We start from the raw sequence: 13,717 nt of genomic DNA, 5'->3' as shown, positions 1-13,717 counted from the left end.
CCTGTGGTGCTCCCCCAAACTAGAGTGGCCAGGGCACCAGGGAAAGAGAAAAAAAATGAAAATGTCCTGATGGGGAGACAACTGGAGACTGAATAGTTCCAGGCTGCAAGCAAGTGTGAGCCCTCCAGATAGAGGACATCTAGAAGACGGTCAAATCACAGGCACGGTTCTCTCAGCTGATCTGGGGACCAAAGAGCCAGGTGCAGTGCAGGAATGCCCACCTCCCCTGAGCTCAGGGACAAGAGAAGAGGGCACTCTTAGCACGTGCTTAGGGATGGGTCCAGTTCTGTACTCCCTCCACCCTGTGGGACGAGTCGGGATGCAGAGCACAGACAGGGCCCAGGGTCACCTGTCTGTCTGGGCCTGTCCCCACGGGACCCAGCTCAGGGAAGGTGTGGCACTAGGCTTGTTGTGCTTGGCAAACCTCCATCAGCCATCAACGTTCACTGTCCTCGTCTCACCTCAGCCCAGCCCTCCTAACTTTTATACCTTAGGTTTGTGTGACGTCACACATGTGCATGAATGTACACACACATACACAGACACACAGAGAGAAACAGAGAGACAAAGGCAGAGGCTAAAAGCCTGCCCCTCGGATCTGCCTTTTGACCCCACAAGTATAAAGCACCGAGGGCATTGCAGGAGCCTTTGGAGCACAGGTCTGATTGGGGTAGCCAGGTCTGCAGCTTCTGAGTGTCATGTGATATCTGTGCCTCCTCTGACTGGGCTTCCTCTTCCCAACTGTTGCATCCTGAGGCCAGATTCTAAGAACTCTGCTCTTCCAGGGGTCTCACCTATGGGATTCCCTTGGCATGTGAAGCCACCTTCAGAAGCACCTCAGGCTGGAGAGTCCCTGGGAGTTCCATAACACTCTGGTCTCCTTACGAGGATCCTCGCCTCACACTGAGGCCCACTTATCTTAGAGGGGTGGGTCCACATGTGTGGACATCCCATCCATACATGACCTAATGCTGTAGCCGATGTTTCCCTTACTGAGACCTTCTGCCCTCCCACCTTGACAGTATGTGCAAGGACAGTGCGGCAGAAGGGGTGGCCATGGGATTCCACCACGTAGTTTCTTCCGGTTGTCTGGGGAGCCCCAGGAAACCCAGCTACCATATTGTGAAGAAGCCCAAGTAGCAGTGAAGGGGAGGGAGTAAAACCCCAGCCATGGCCCCCTAACCTGTCAGACTGGTCAGTGACAGAGCACTCAGGCGTCCCAGCCCAGGCCCTAGACGCGGGAGAGCAGAGAGGAGCTGCTCTGCCATGTGGTCTCCAAGTTTCTGGTCCACGGACCTGTGTATTTACTTGAGTCTCATACTAGGTTTCCAGGAAGCTCACCTCCAACCTAAATTACCAGATGCTCACATCCACAGCAGGAACACAGCACCCTCGGGTTTGGCAAGAGGCTTTTGCAGTAGCGATGGGCCTTGGCTGTCAGTCCTGCAGCCACCTTGTGAGTATCTGTGAAGAAATTCAGGCATGGTCTAGACAGCGGCGATGCAAATCGTTGGAGGCGATTCCCAAGAGCTGTGCTAAGCCGTGATGGAGATGTGTTGTGCCCAAAGAGCTAAGGACTCTCCGTGCAGGCGAACAGAAAACAGGAAGCCCAGGGGGCAGCAGGTCAGAGTATAGGCACCAGCTCCCCAGAGCGGAAGCTGATCCTACCTGACTCTCTAGCACCACTGTTCCCCTCAGCTCAGAGCCGACCCAGGGTCTCTAACAACCTGCTGCCCTTGGCTTCAAATGCCTGTATAGTCTTGTGGTCTAGAGAATGGTCCACAAAAGCCAGAATTTGGGTTTTGAATGAGTTAATTTATTAAATATTTAGCAAGCTGGAGTAAAAGAATAGATAGATAGATAGATAGATAGATAGATAGATAGATAGATAGATAGATAGATAGATAGATAGATAGATAGATAGACGGACAGACGTAGTGATGATATCATTCCATCAGGCATTCACAGCATTCAGCAAAAACTGACTGAGGAAGTTGAGGTAGCCAGCTGGCATTCCTGGTTGAGCTTTCTCTCCATGGCTGAGCTCACCACAGCTATACTTCAGTTTCTGTCTCACTGCTACTGTACCATGTGGTACAACAGTAGCCTCTGTGGGGACTGGTTTGCCTTTTAACTGGTTTAAAGACATGATGTCTTTACTCTTGGGTGGTTTCACTGTTCTCTCTTCCCCGTCACAGAGTTGGGGGGGGCATCTCACTCCCACATAGGAGGCCTTGGAGGGCACTCTGAAACAAACATGCTTGGGTCTGAGATGAGGGGTGGGGTAGGGGCATCTGGCCTTCAGAGCCAGCTTTTCATGAGTTCAAACAGCATGAGACAACTTACTAATACAAGTTACACCAGGGGTCCCGAGGCCCTCCCTCTTGTGGTCCACACTGCCAGCAGCCCAGCTGTGGGAGGAGCAGCTGCCGTCACCCAAGAGCAATAATGGAGTTGCTGTGGAGGCCCAAGCACTCGCTTGTGACTCCATAAGCCACATCTGGTGCCCACCCTATTTGCAGAGACCTCCCTCAGCAGCAGCTGCTTGACAGCTGGGCTTCCGCCACCTTCCCCACACAGATGGCCAAATGACAGGTGCCTCTCAGGCTCCTCTCCCGACATCCAGAGAAGAGCTGGCCCATGGCTCATCTTCCATGGGCCCTGGAGCCCCTCAGATAGATGGCACTGTTCTTGCCAGCCTTCCTCCATCCCCACCCCTGCCCCAAGCCTGTAGTACAGAAGCCAATCAGCCTCCAGGGACGTGGGCGAGGTGATGGAGGAAGTGGGCTCAAAGCCTGACTACCCAGTCTTGAATCCTGTGTGGCTTCCAAAAGGAAACAGGTGAGTTTCCGTCTGCTTGTATGTAACACAGACTGCTCAGGCCTGCTGTGGTTAAGACTAGTGTAAAAGTAAAAGGAATGGTTTACACAGACTTCTGTCAGGGCCAAATAAAGAACAGTGAGTGAGTGTGTGCCCACAGATTCTGTGTGTGTGTGTGTGCCCACAGGGTACCTACTTGTCTTCTATGTCCACTGTGTATGTTGTGTGTATGCTGCTCACAGGATGTGTGTGCATGCATACAAGATGTGGGTGTGTGTGTGTGTGTGTGCATGTCTACATGTTCACATGCCTCTTCCTGGGACAGAGCTTGTGTGTGTGCAAACACACACTCACTTTCTCAAACAGGTCAGGAAAAGGTGCCACCCCTCTTCAAAGTGCTTGTTTTGGCCGATTATCTCACTGTCTGTTTTTTACTGTGTGTGGGGTTCAGTCACTTCTTTGTTATGCTCAAGAAGGGACACTGCTGGGGAGATGGGGGACTGGAAACAGTAGGCTGAGAAGGCTCTGTCCTCAGTGCTGCTGGTGCTAACCACCCAGATGGAGGAGCAGGGCTAAGGGAAAGGGACTGTGCGCTATCTGAACCCCGCTTCCAGCTTTGGGCATCACTGTCCTGGTTCTTAGGCCTCTAGATAGAGACAGGGACTCCTCATCACTATAGCATAGACTCTCCAAGTTTCTACTTCCCATAATTCCCTGCCCCTGCCCCGTCTGATTATCTGTCTTCCTGTACACACACACACACACACACACACACAAAGAGAGAGAGAGAGAGAGAGAGAGAGAGATGGGCAAGACCCACAGTGGGTAAGTGTCTATTGTAGCTGAGTTCTGAATCCCGGGGCACCCACTGGGGCTTCCCAGTGCACCTATCGGTGTATTAGGTTCCTGTGTTTATAACTACAGGCAATAAATTGGACCAAGGACACAGGAGTTGAAACAGAAATAGAGGGGCTGCAGAGATGGCTTAGTGGTTAAGTGTGACAAGGGACAGCTCAGAAGGTAAGAGCACTTTCCTGCCTTGCACAGAACCACAGTCTGGGTTTCATCACCCTCATCAGGTGGCTCACGACCACATGTGACACCAACTTCAGGGAATCTGGTGCCCTCTGTTGGCCTCCACAGTACCTGCCCTCGTGTCCATACCCACACACACATAATTTTAAAAATAAAGTAAAATAAGGAGAGAGAGAGTTTGCAAAGAAAGGGAAAGCACTCCTGAGGCTAGGATAGGAGTGGGCCAGTGAGCCAAAGGCAAAGCATGGGGCCACAGGGCACCAGACCCTCTCTAAGGCATATACAGCACCTGCCTCTTACCAGTTTTTCTCACCCGGGCTTGCTTTGTTGGTGATGCTCAGGTGAAAAAGGACTTGCACTCTTTCTCTGCAAACTGGCCCTTGAGTGTGCTCCATTTGCTGAACGAAGCCAGGTAGAGAAGGGCTTCCTTTGTATGCTAATCTTGTTGCAGCTGTGCCCTGCCACAAGAGCGTGCTGGGCCCTGGAAGCAGCTGCTCCAACAGGGAGCCCTCCTCCTCCACCCCTTCCTCCTTTTCCTCCTCCTCAGGCCAGCTGCAAGAAACTCAATTGTGAGAGTGACCTAGAAAAGCAACTGTGACCCAGGTAGCAAAAGCAGGGGAGGAGGGAGAAAGACAGTGTAGGCTCTGAGCAAACTCTTGGTCTGTCCTCTGTCCCTTCCCACAGCAGCGCCTACCTCTGTGTGTCAGCTCTGTGTGCCGGCGCAGGCCTAAGGCTGCCCATGGCTACAGTATTTAACCCTGCCCCCCTGCAGCCCTCCAGCCTTCCTTCCCTCCTTTGCTGGGAGCTTTGCATCTCGCTGCTGAAGGCCTGCCCGTTCCAGAGACCCACTGTCCCCACAGCCACTGCCTCCATACGCCCTTCTCAAACAAGCATCAGGAACAATGGAATCATACTGTGGTGGGTAAACTCAGATCACATCTAGCCTGCTTGTCTTCTAGAACTTGTTTTAGGCTAAATGACCTGAAGGAGGCTGGCGGCTGTCCAGCAGAGTGACCATGGGGACAGAAGGCACTCCTTGGAATACTTTACACACCAGCCCCACAGCACTGGGTGCTTTGCAACCAGTTCTGGGAGTTCTTAAGGTCAAGTGGCCTGCAGGGCAGGCATGAGGGTCTGTGTTCCCGGGCACAGAGCACACTGATAAGAGCACTGCCAGCGCAGGGCTGCTCCCCGAGCGTGCATGCTCTCCTTCTGTCCTCTGGCTTCTTGATACTTTGTCCCCTGCTAACACCATGAAGTACAGTGTGACCTGGCACATTCCAGAGCTGTGTCCTGGAGCCACCCAGCCCATCACTTGGCAAAGGAAGGGCTGGGCTACACAGCTGCTAAAAATGGCTGTTTCAGCTTTCCTACCCCAAAGAGTACACACTGACATTCCTGCCATAGTTGAGGAAGGTCCAGCCCTGTTCCACTTTGTGGCAGCTGCTCCCCAGGGCTCCCTGAGACTGCAGTAGCTCTGCCTAGGCCTCCCTGCATTCCACAAACTCCAGTCAGAAGCCTTTGTGTGCAGGAGCTGCAAGCCCAGGAGGCAGAGGGCGCTCGGTGCTCCCTGGTCCCGCGAGGGTCAGGGACAGGCATGTCGGGGCATGTCTTCTCCCAGAGAGGTAGTAAGCCACCAAATGCCAGCCTCCCTGCTGGGGTGGGGGCACTGTACCTGAGCATGTCAATGCCATGCTATCCTTACTCAAAGCCCAGCAGGGCCAGACCCCAGGATTCCCATCGATTGGCTTGTGCATTTGGAAGACGACAAATGCACAGCTTTTCTTCTTTGGGTGAGCCCACGGATCCGCACATGCCTCTCCAGACATGTGGGCAAGCAGCCTGCCTCCCCCAAGGTTTCTGGGGAGCAGGGAACTCAGCTGGGGCTCCAGCCCACGCCCTGGCCCAGCCCTGTGGTAGGACTGGAGTCAGGCGCCATTGAAGCAGAGTTGGCGGCCTTCCCAGGTTGGGAAAAGGGCTGCACCGGGTGAGTCCCACAGACCAGGGTGCCCCTGGGGCTTGTAGACCAGAGCCGAGTTAGGAGTCCCGCCAAGCCTCCTCTCCAAACGACACCAAAATTATCCTGTCGCTCCTAGCGCTGCTGTAAACATTACAAAACTCTTTGAAGTTCAAACCGTGCCTTCCCACAGAAGGGGCTCCGCAGCCAAACTGTCTTACTGGGCAATTAAGATGTTGTCTGCAGGTATCAGGCTGTCTGCAGGGTTTGCTGGAACTGAAGACAGGCCTGCCGGAAAGCCCGGCACAGCCAGACAGTGGCCACAGGCCTGGGGTAGGGGTCGTAGCTGAAGTGGCGGTGCCAGAGCTGGTGCTGGACCTGCACCATGGTCTCAGGCCACACGCCTGAGCTCAGGGGCTTTGGTGGCCTACCTTCATGGGCCGAGCGAGCCTCAACTCCAGGTGAAGCTGTAAGAGCGGAGTCTCTGTTTGCTCTTTATCAGAGAGCTGGGGAAGGGGTTGATAGCTGGGACATTTCAACTCAAACCTGCAAGGCCGGAGGGGGATGACCACCAGATGCCCTGAAGGGAGCCAACACATGTCCGAAGCCTCCCTGGGCCTGGGCTGGGCTGGCAGCGCTGGAGGACCAAAAGCCCTGCTTGGGAGGTTGGGCGGGGGTTTCATTTGGATCCTGTCGGGAGCCTAACTCTAAAAACCTAGGTGGAGTTTCTCCTGCTCTGCACAGGTTAGTGGTGCAGCACCTGAGCCTTCTCTGCCCTGTGTGGCTGGGGACTAACTCACTGAGTGAGCACTGCCCCTAGGGTAGGCCAGCAAGGTAGCAACTCAGCACTAGGATGCAAACAGGGACACAGGAGAAACGCAAGAAGCTTCAGGGCAGACCGGCACACAGACAGACCCACCTCTAGGTGGGTACAAACGGTGGTTGCTGAAAGGACAGAATGACCCACCAAACCAGAGGAGCAGCACCTGGGTTCTCTGGGCCCGAGACAGCTGGGAAACTTCCTCAGGGACCCAAGGCAGTACTCCAGGGCCAGCACCCATGCAGAGCTGCTCGCCAAAGCTGCATGTGTGTGTTTGGTCAGGAGGAGGCCTCCTGGCAGCACTGCCAGGCTCATTTCCTGCAGCTCATGACTTCTGGGAACCATGCAGACCTGAGCAACCTGTGCTCACACCTGGCCAGGAACAGGCTGTACCATCCAGGACACCTTCATCCAGGCACCTGCTGGGTGTGGGCCACACAGAGAGTGCTGCACCTTGCCCTCAGGACCTCCCACACACCGAGGTGATGGTCACGTGAGGCAGTAGTCTCACTGATTCTTTACGCTGAGGTAAAATATACACCATATACCCTGGCTAGCTATTTTACAGTCTTGTGTATGTCTGTGTGTGCATACATGTCCATGCGGGTGTGGGGGCGTGGGGGTGTGTGTATGCATGTAGAGTCAATTCCACAAAATTAGCTGACCAGTAAAGTCCAGGGGCTCCTGCCTCTGTCTCTCCAGTGCTCAGACTGCAGACGTGCGCCCCTGGGCCCACCATTTCGTGTGCGTGTGGGATCGGAACCCAGAGTTCTATGCTAGTGAAGCAAGCAATATACAGGCTGAGCCAAGTCCGCAGAACACCTTCTCAACATTTCTAAATCCCAAACTGAAACCACGCCCCTATGAAACACCGGCTCCCCTCCCCCGCCCACCCTGCCAACCTCTCTTCTTTCTATGAATTTAGTTACTTTTAAAACTTCATGGAATGGAACCAGATGGAATTAATTCCCCTTTGCACCTTTCTCGGGAGAAAGGTGCTTTTTAAAGACAGTTTGGTCAAACTGATGCAATTGTTTTATGCTATATTCTTTATTTTTTTCCATTAACATCCAGTAAAAGCAATAACTCCAGCTCGTTGAATAGTAAAGTCTGTGTAGAATGGTGTGGCTCCTGCCACAGTTAGTTCATAGAGAGGTTTTGTGCCACACACATACCCCAATAACTTTCCATCACTAAGCCTTTATGCTCCCATAGTCGCACGGCTGTCTCATCTACCAAGTCAGTCTGCGCTTTTGTGTACTCTTTTGATAGTGTCTGCTGCTGCCTTACCATGGCTCAGTGTTACCATTTTCCTGCTCTATGACGACAATGTAATTCAGTGGGAACTGTACTTGATACTTCAAATTTGGGTCTTTCCCCTCATTGGCTACATGCAGTGTGATTTGGGGGTAATACGCTGGGCAGTGGTGCAAACTGTAGCTTCCAAACTGTCCCCTCATCACCAGGGAAAGGACGGGTAAGGTACCCCACAGCACCCCACAGTCACCTAGTTATGTGAGGTTTTTGGCACTTTATTGTAAGCAGACTTCGTTTGCATGGCTTTGCTAGATCCAGGGTTGATGGAAGTGGTCTGAGCATACTGAGGGTGTGAGGTGAAACCACAGTGTCTGGCAAGTTAGTAACTGTCTGTGTGATCTCCATCCCTGTGCATCCATGGTGTAAAGACAGCCAGTCCCACTTGGAACTGTGGAGCCTCTGACGCCGGCTTTGCTCTAGGCCTAATGCCTTTGGGAGGCTCCCTCAAGTCACTTGCGTATCAATAGTTAGGTCCTTCATATCATCTCCAATGGCATCCTCCTGTTGTTGCACAGAGTCTGTTCTTTCTCTCTGTCCATCTGTGTCTCACTGCGTTCTCCAGTGGCTTTCCCATTGGCTGTGTGCCAAAACTCTGTTTCTTTTTGGGATGAATAGTGTTGCAGTGTATGTTTCTAAAGTATCCAGGATTCATTCACTGCCATTCATTCATTCATTCATTCATGTTTAGTAAAGCCTAAGATGGAGGACAGGATACTTGCAAAGGGAAAAGTGCAGAACCCCACAGGAAGCCCCAGGGAAAGGTCAGGAGGAGTGAGGCAAACAGCCTGATTCCTGATTGTGGCCTCCTTGGGAAGAAACCAGTCCGACGGGACAAGCAAGCCCTGGGGCAGAAACGTCCCTGTTGTCTGCTACCTGGACCTACATGAGGAGAGCAGCTGTACAGTAGCTCAGTGTGGGAAGCCTGAGACGGGGGCACTGGGTTGATTGACAAGAGGCCCATTCCTAGGAAGTAGCTGTGTGTCTGCAGGGTCAGCGAGGGGTCCCAGCCTGAAGTCTCAGAAGCTAGGAAACATGGTTGACACACATATGCGTGCCACAGTTTTTATCTGTTCTCCCAGGCACTGTCTGTGCCTCAGTCTGCATCTGCCTTTCGGCCACTGCAGTAAAAGCTGCTGCCGATGGGATCAGGCAGGCAGGCAGGCAGCAGGCGTCTGCTCCGGTCTTGAGCAGCCTTCGAATTGTGAAGTGTTTGCATGTGTTTGTGTGAGAGGGAGGGCAGGTGATTGTGCAAGTGCACCAGCGTGTGGAGGCCTGAGGGGCCTCTCTGGTGCCTTTCTCACCTTTTTCTGGAGAAGGGCTCTGTCACTGGCTCAGCATTGACAAAACTGGCCAGGCTGGCTGAGTCTCCCACCTATCTCTGTCTCCCCAACACTGGACTAGAGCTGCAAGCCCTCACACCTGGCTTTGCAATGAAAGGGTTTGGGGGAGCAGCAGTCCTCACGCACTTCGCACTTCGTTACCAGAGCTGTCTCCCTGCCCCAGGCTTCATTCTCTTAAAAAAAAAAAAATGTTTGGACCCAGGCTTTGATTGGTTTCTTTGTTTATTTTAAGAAATTAGTAAAATAACTGGGCAGTGGAAGCACAAACTTTTAACCCCAGCAGAGGCACAGGACAGTGGATCTCCATGTTTGAGGCCAAGCTTGTCTACAGATGGAGTTCCAGGACAGCCAGACTATAAAAAACAACAAACAAACAAACAAACAAACAAAAACACTTTCTCAAAAACACAAAACCAAACAAACAAATCGGGAAAAATAACCCTACAGCCTTCCAAAGGCTGAATCATGAAATGGATTCGCCCAGATGAGTGTTCTGACTCTCAGCACCTTTCTCTCCAGCATTACTGACAAGAACAACCACACAACCTGTTTCTAGTTCAATGGCAGATGGTGGAGGGGTACCTGCTCCCTACAGCAGCAAACATCCCTAGTCCAGCTTCGTGACAAGGGGCAGGCCACTCGTACTGCCAACATACAAAATACTTCGCAAGCTCCTCAAGTTCCCACCCCCCTCTCCACAAACCCCAGCTCACATCTCTCCCATTGCAGACCCCTTCACCCAGGCCAGTGTCTGTGCCTCAGCTGTGTTCCTTCCTTAGACCCTTGAAGCCATCAGTGTTGCTGGGTCACCAGAGGCCAGGGAAGCAAGGACTGGGGCAATCCACGGTTCTTTCAAAAGGAAGCCCTTGTCTCTTCCAGAACCCAGTACTTTACACTTTGTGCTCCAGTCTGTTGCAGAGTTGTGGAAGGAAAAGAGCCAGCACTCACGGTGACACAGGTGATAGCCATCTTTGAGAACTGGAGAGGGAAGCTGCCGGTGACTCATGGCTGGCCCACTGACACACAGCTGTGGCCTGCCTAGCTCTGCTGGAAGGTGGAGGTCAGCGGGAAGCCCGGCCTCCTCCCTGTACACTTCACTCAGCCTGAGTCATGACTCATGGGCTCTGAGAAGAGGAAAGGACAGGACGGGAAGCCACTTTGGAGATGGTGGAGAGGAAAAGAAAAGAGCAAGCAGCCAGCACCCTGTAAGGGAGCCTCGCAAAGAATGGAATCCTGTTAGGCCAGGAGACCATGGCTCTGTTGGGGTCCCTTGTCTGTTCTCTCCTTGCCTGTTCTTTCATTACACTTACTCGCACTCTATCTTCTCTTTTCCAGTGCCTGCCTCCCAGAGCTGCAAACACACACCTGCACACACGTAAACACAGACAAAGTAAAGAGAAGAGGGAAGTGAGGAGTGTCCTAACAATGCTTCTTAAAAGTGAGGACTGGGTGAGGTGCTTGAAGGCCTGTGCTTGGTCCACAGGACCTGTTTTTATAAACAAACAAACAAGCAAAATCCACTTGTGATGGCACACCCTTACAATTGAAGTGTTGAAGAGTCAGAGATAGTAGGAGGCTCCCTGGGTTTCTCTGCTCAACCAGTCTGGTCTACTTGGTGAATTCTGAGCCAGAGAGAGACTTGGTCTGTAAGAAAAAGTGATGGCTTTGAGGAACCACTCCAGAGGTTCCCCTTGGGCCTCCACAAACTTGTGCGCTTGCATAAACATATGTGTTCATACATTCACACACACACTATGCACCCATGCACCTATGCAAGCCCAGCACCCACGTGGATGACTGGCTGTGCACATAGCACCCACCCGAGCTTTCTGTGGGACTGGGTGCTAAAACATGAAGTTTAAACGTGGCAGATGCTGGAATACCATCAGGTTGTCTTTCACAGACGCCTGAAGCAACACACGAGGGGCGGGATCCTCTGGAAGTGAGCAGCAGGTATGAGGAAGTGCTCAGAGGTAGGGAGGGGAAACGGGGCATTTAGGCTGGCAAGAAGCAGATCAACAAGAATCCCCAATAGAGAGAGGCCCGCCAAGCTAGTGGCGAGAACCGAACCGGGAACGCAGTTCTGACCGGCCACCTGTCGTGTCTGCATTGTATCCAGGTGGGTCTGCACTTGTCTTGCCCTCGTGGGAAGACTTGCACAGACTGGTCCTCCAGGCAAGTGTGAGGAGCCAGCTGCAGGTCAACCAGGGCTGTGGCAAAAGGCAGACAGGCCATGGGGAAATCACCGAGGACGGGGAAACAGGCCACTGGCCACCTACTGTCAGGCTTAAAGCATGGAGGCCAGCCTTACTTAGGTCCGAGCGAGACTTCTGGAGAGGGCACCCAACAGCTGACGGAAGACTCACGGCCAGTCGTCAGGCCGCACGCCACACCCCCAACAGCCTGTGTCTGGCTGGAGCTCGTTGAGGACTGAACCCCCAAAGGAAGACAGAGTAGCGAAGCAGGCTGGCAGAGTCCGTAGGCGCCAGCCCTAGGGCCTGGAGGAGAAGCAGAGACAGTGGTCTGGGCAGGCAGCAACTACTCCGCACACAGCTACGTCCCACGGGGGAGGGGAGAAGGGCTCTCAGAAGCACAGAACCACCAGAATGAGGCCAAGGACCGGACTATGCAGTGGTACAAAGAGGCCACCCCAGGCCTGTCTCCACTGCTCACAAACCAGTAGTCACACCGCTATGTGCCGGACGTGCCAGGGGGAGGCCTGACTGGAAAGGGAAGAAGCTGCTCCGCAGCAGGTGAGAAAGCCTGAGCTGCAGAGATGGTGTCGTGCGTACGCCTGAGGGGCAGAATTGGAAGCACCACCAAGCGAAAGGATGGGTGGAGGGGGGAGGTAGGTACTTGTAACTTCTGTTCCAGGGTGGGGGACAGTCAAATCCTTGGGGGGCCTAAGGTGATTGGTAAGCCCCAGGTCCCAGCGAGGAGGCCTGTCTCCCAGCCCCTGAGGACTAGCATCAGAGATGTCCTCTGGCCTCCACACACACTCTCAGACACACGTGCACACGCAGACCCATGCAGGCACATGCGCACGTTTGTGCACCAACACACAGATACGGACATGAGCAGATGAAAGTGTGAACACGGCCGGGCCCTCCTCCCTCCCCTCTGTGTACTCAGCTTGGCTCTGCACCCCGGTATTTAGAACTCACCCGCAGACATAAAGCGTGTGCGTACAGTAATGCCCTGTCCCTTTAAATACAAAGCGGCTTTGAGAAGAATACACAGTGGAGTGTCCGCCTTTTTTTTTTTTTTTTTTTTTTTTTTTCCCTTTCCTCCTGTAAAGTTCAAGTTGAGAAAGACCTTTTGGGATGGAACAGTTGCATAAGTGTGGGATTAGCTGTCCTTGATTATAAATAAATGAGTGACTGCGGGTAAAGAAAACCTGAACTATGTCAGAGATCCACCCCACCCCCATCTTTAAGACTTAGGTGGAACCAGCTGTTTGCATTACTTTCAAGCTTCATGGTTTCTCTGTCACTTGCTCCCCAAACCTGCATCTTCTGCCAACTGAGTTGCTGGAGTCCAAAAGCTTTAGGATCACACCATATCACCCACTTCTCTTCAGCCCTCTGGCTTCTGTGTACCCATGAAGCACTCCTGTCATGGGGCAAGCAGCCTGGGACAGCTGCGAGTTTGCTGGTGGAACCACTGCACAGCATCCCTTGCCAGGGCTTTTGACGCAGTGCTTGCGGCCAGCCTGAACTCCAGGTTCATAAATAAGTGAAGTGAGGGAGGGAGGTCAGAGGTGGAGCCCCGTGGGCGAGATGCTTTGCTAACATGCAAGGCACTGAGATCCAGACCCAGGAACACCACAAAAGGTGGATGTGGTGGTACATGTGTGTTCCGGGCACTCAGGGTTGGAGGACGGAGGATGGGAAGCTCATGGACATGATCTACCACACAGCAAGATGGAGGCCAGCCTGGGTGACGTGAAATCGTGTCAACAAACAAGGAGGAAATCAACCTGTGGCAGAGACATAGGGGCCACACATCCCAATGGTGACTAAGCCAAAACGGCTTTAGGCCTAGGCCTTGCCAAGCCCTGCTTTGGCTCAGACCACCTCCTGTATGTGTGACTTCATCTTAGGTCATAAAGACCCCAGGTTGGAGGGATGGTACTTAGGGTACAAACGTCAAGGCTTGAGTTCAGCTCCCCATCACCCACATAAAAGCTGGGTACAGAGGCACATGCCTGTAATTCTAGCACTGGGGAGGAGACATGCAGCCCCTGAGGCTCAGCACCAAATCGAGCTAAAGCAAGGCGCTGCAGGCTCAAAAACTGAGATGGAAGGAGATTGAAGAAGATAGCTTACATTTGCCTCTGGCCTCAACATGCACTCACATGCACAAATGCCTATACATATATGTGTATACATACATGAACATGCACACCACACACAGAAAGACAGACAG

This window comes from Psammomys obesus, unplaced genomic scaffold (genome assembly GCF_907164565.1).
Source record: "Psammomys obesus unplaced genomic scaffold, mPsaObe1.curated_primary_1811, whole genome shotgun sequence".
NCBI lineage: Eukaryota > Metazoa > Chordata > Mammalia > Rodentia > Muridae > Psammomys > Psammomys obesus.
Note: the sequence above shows the minus strand (reverse complement) of the source record.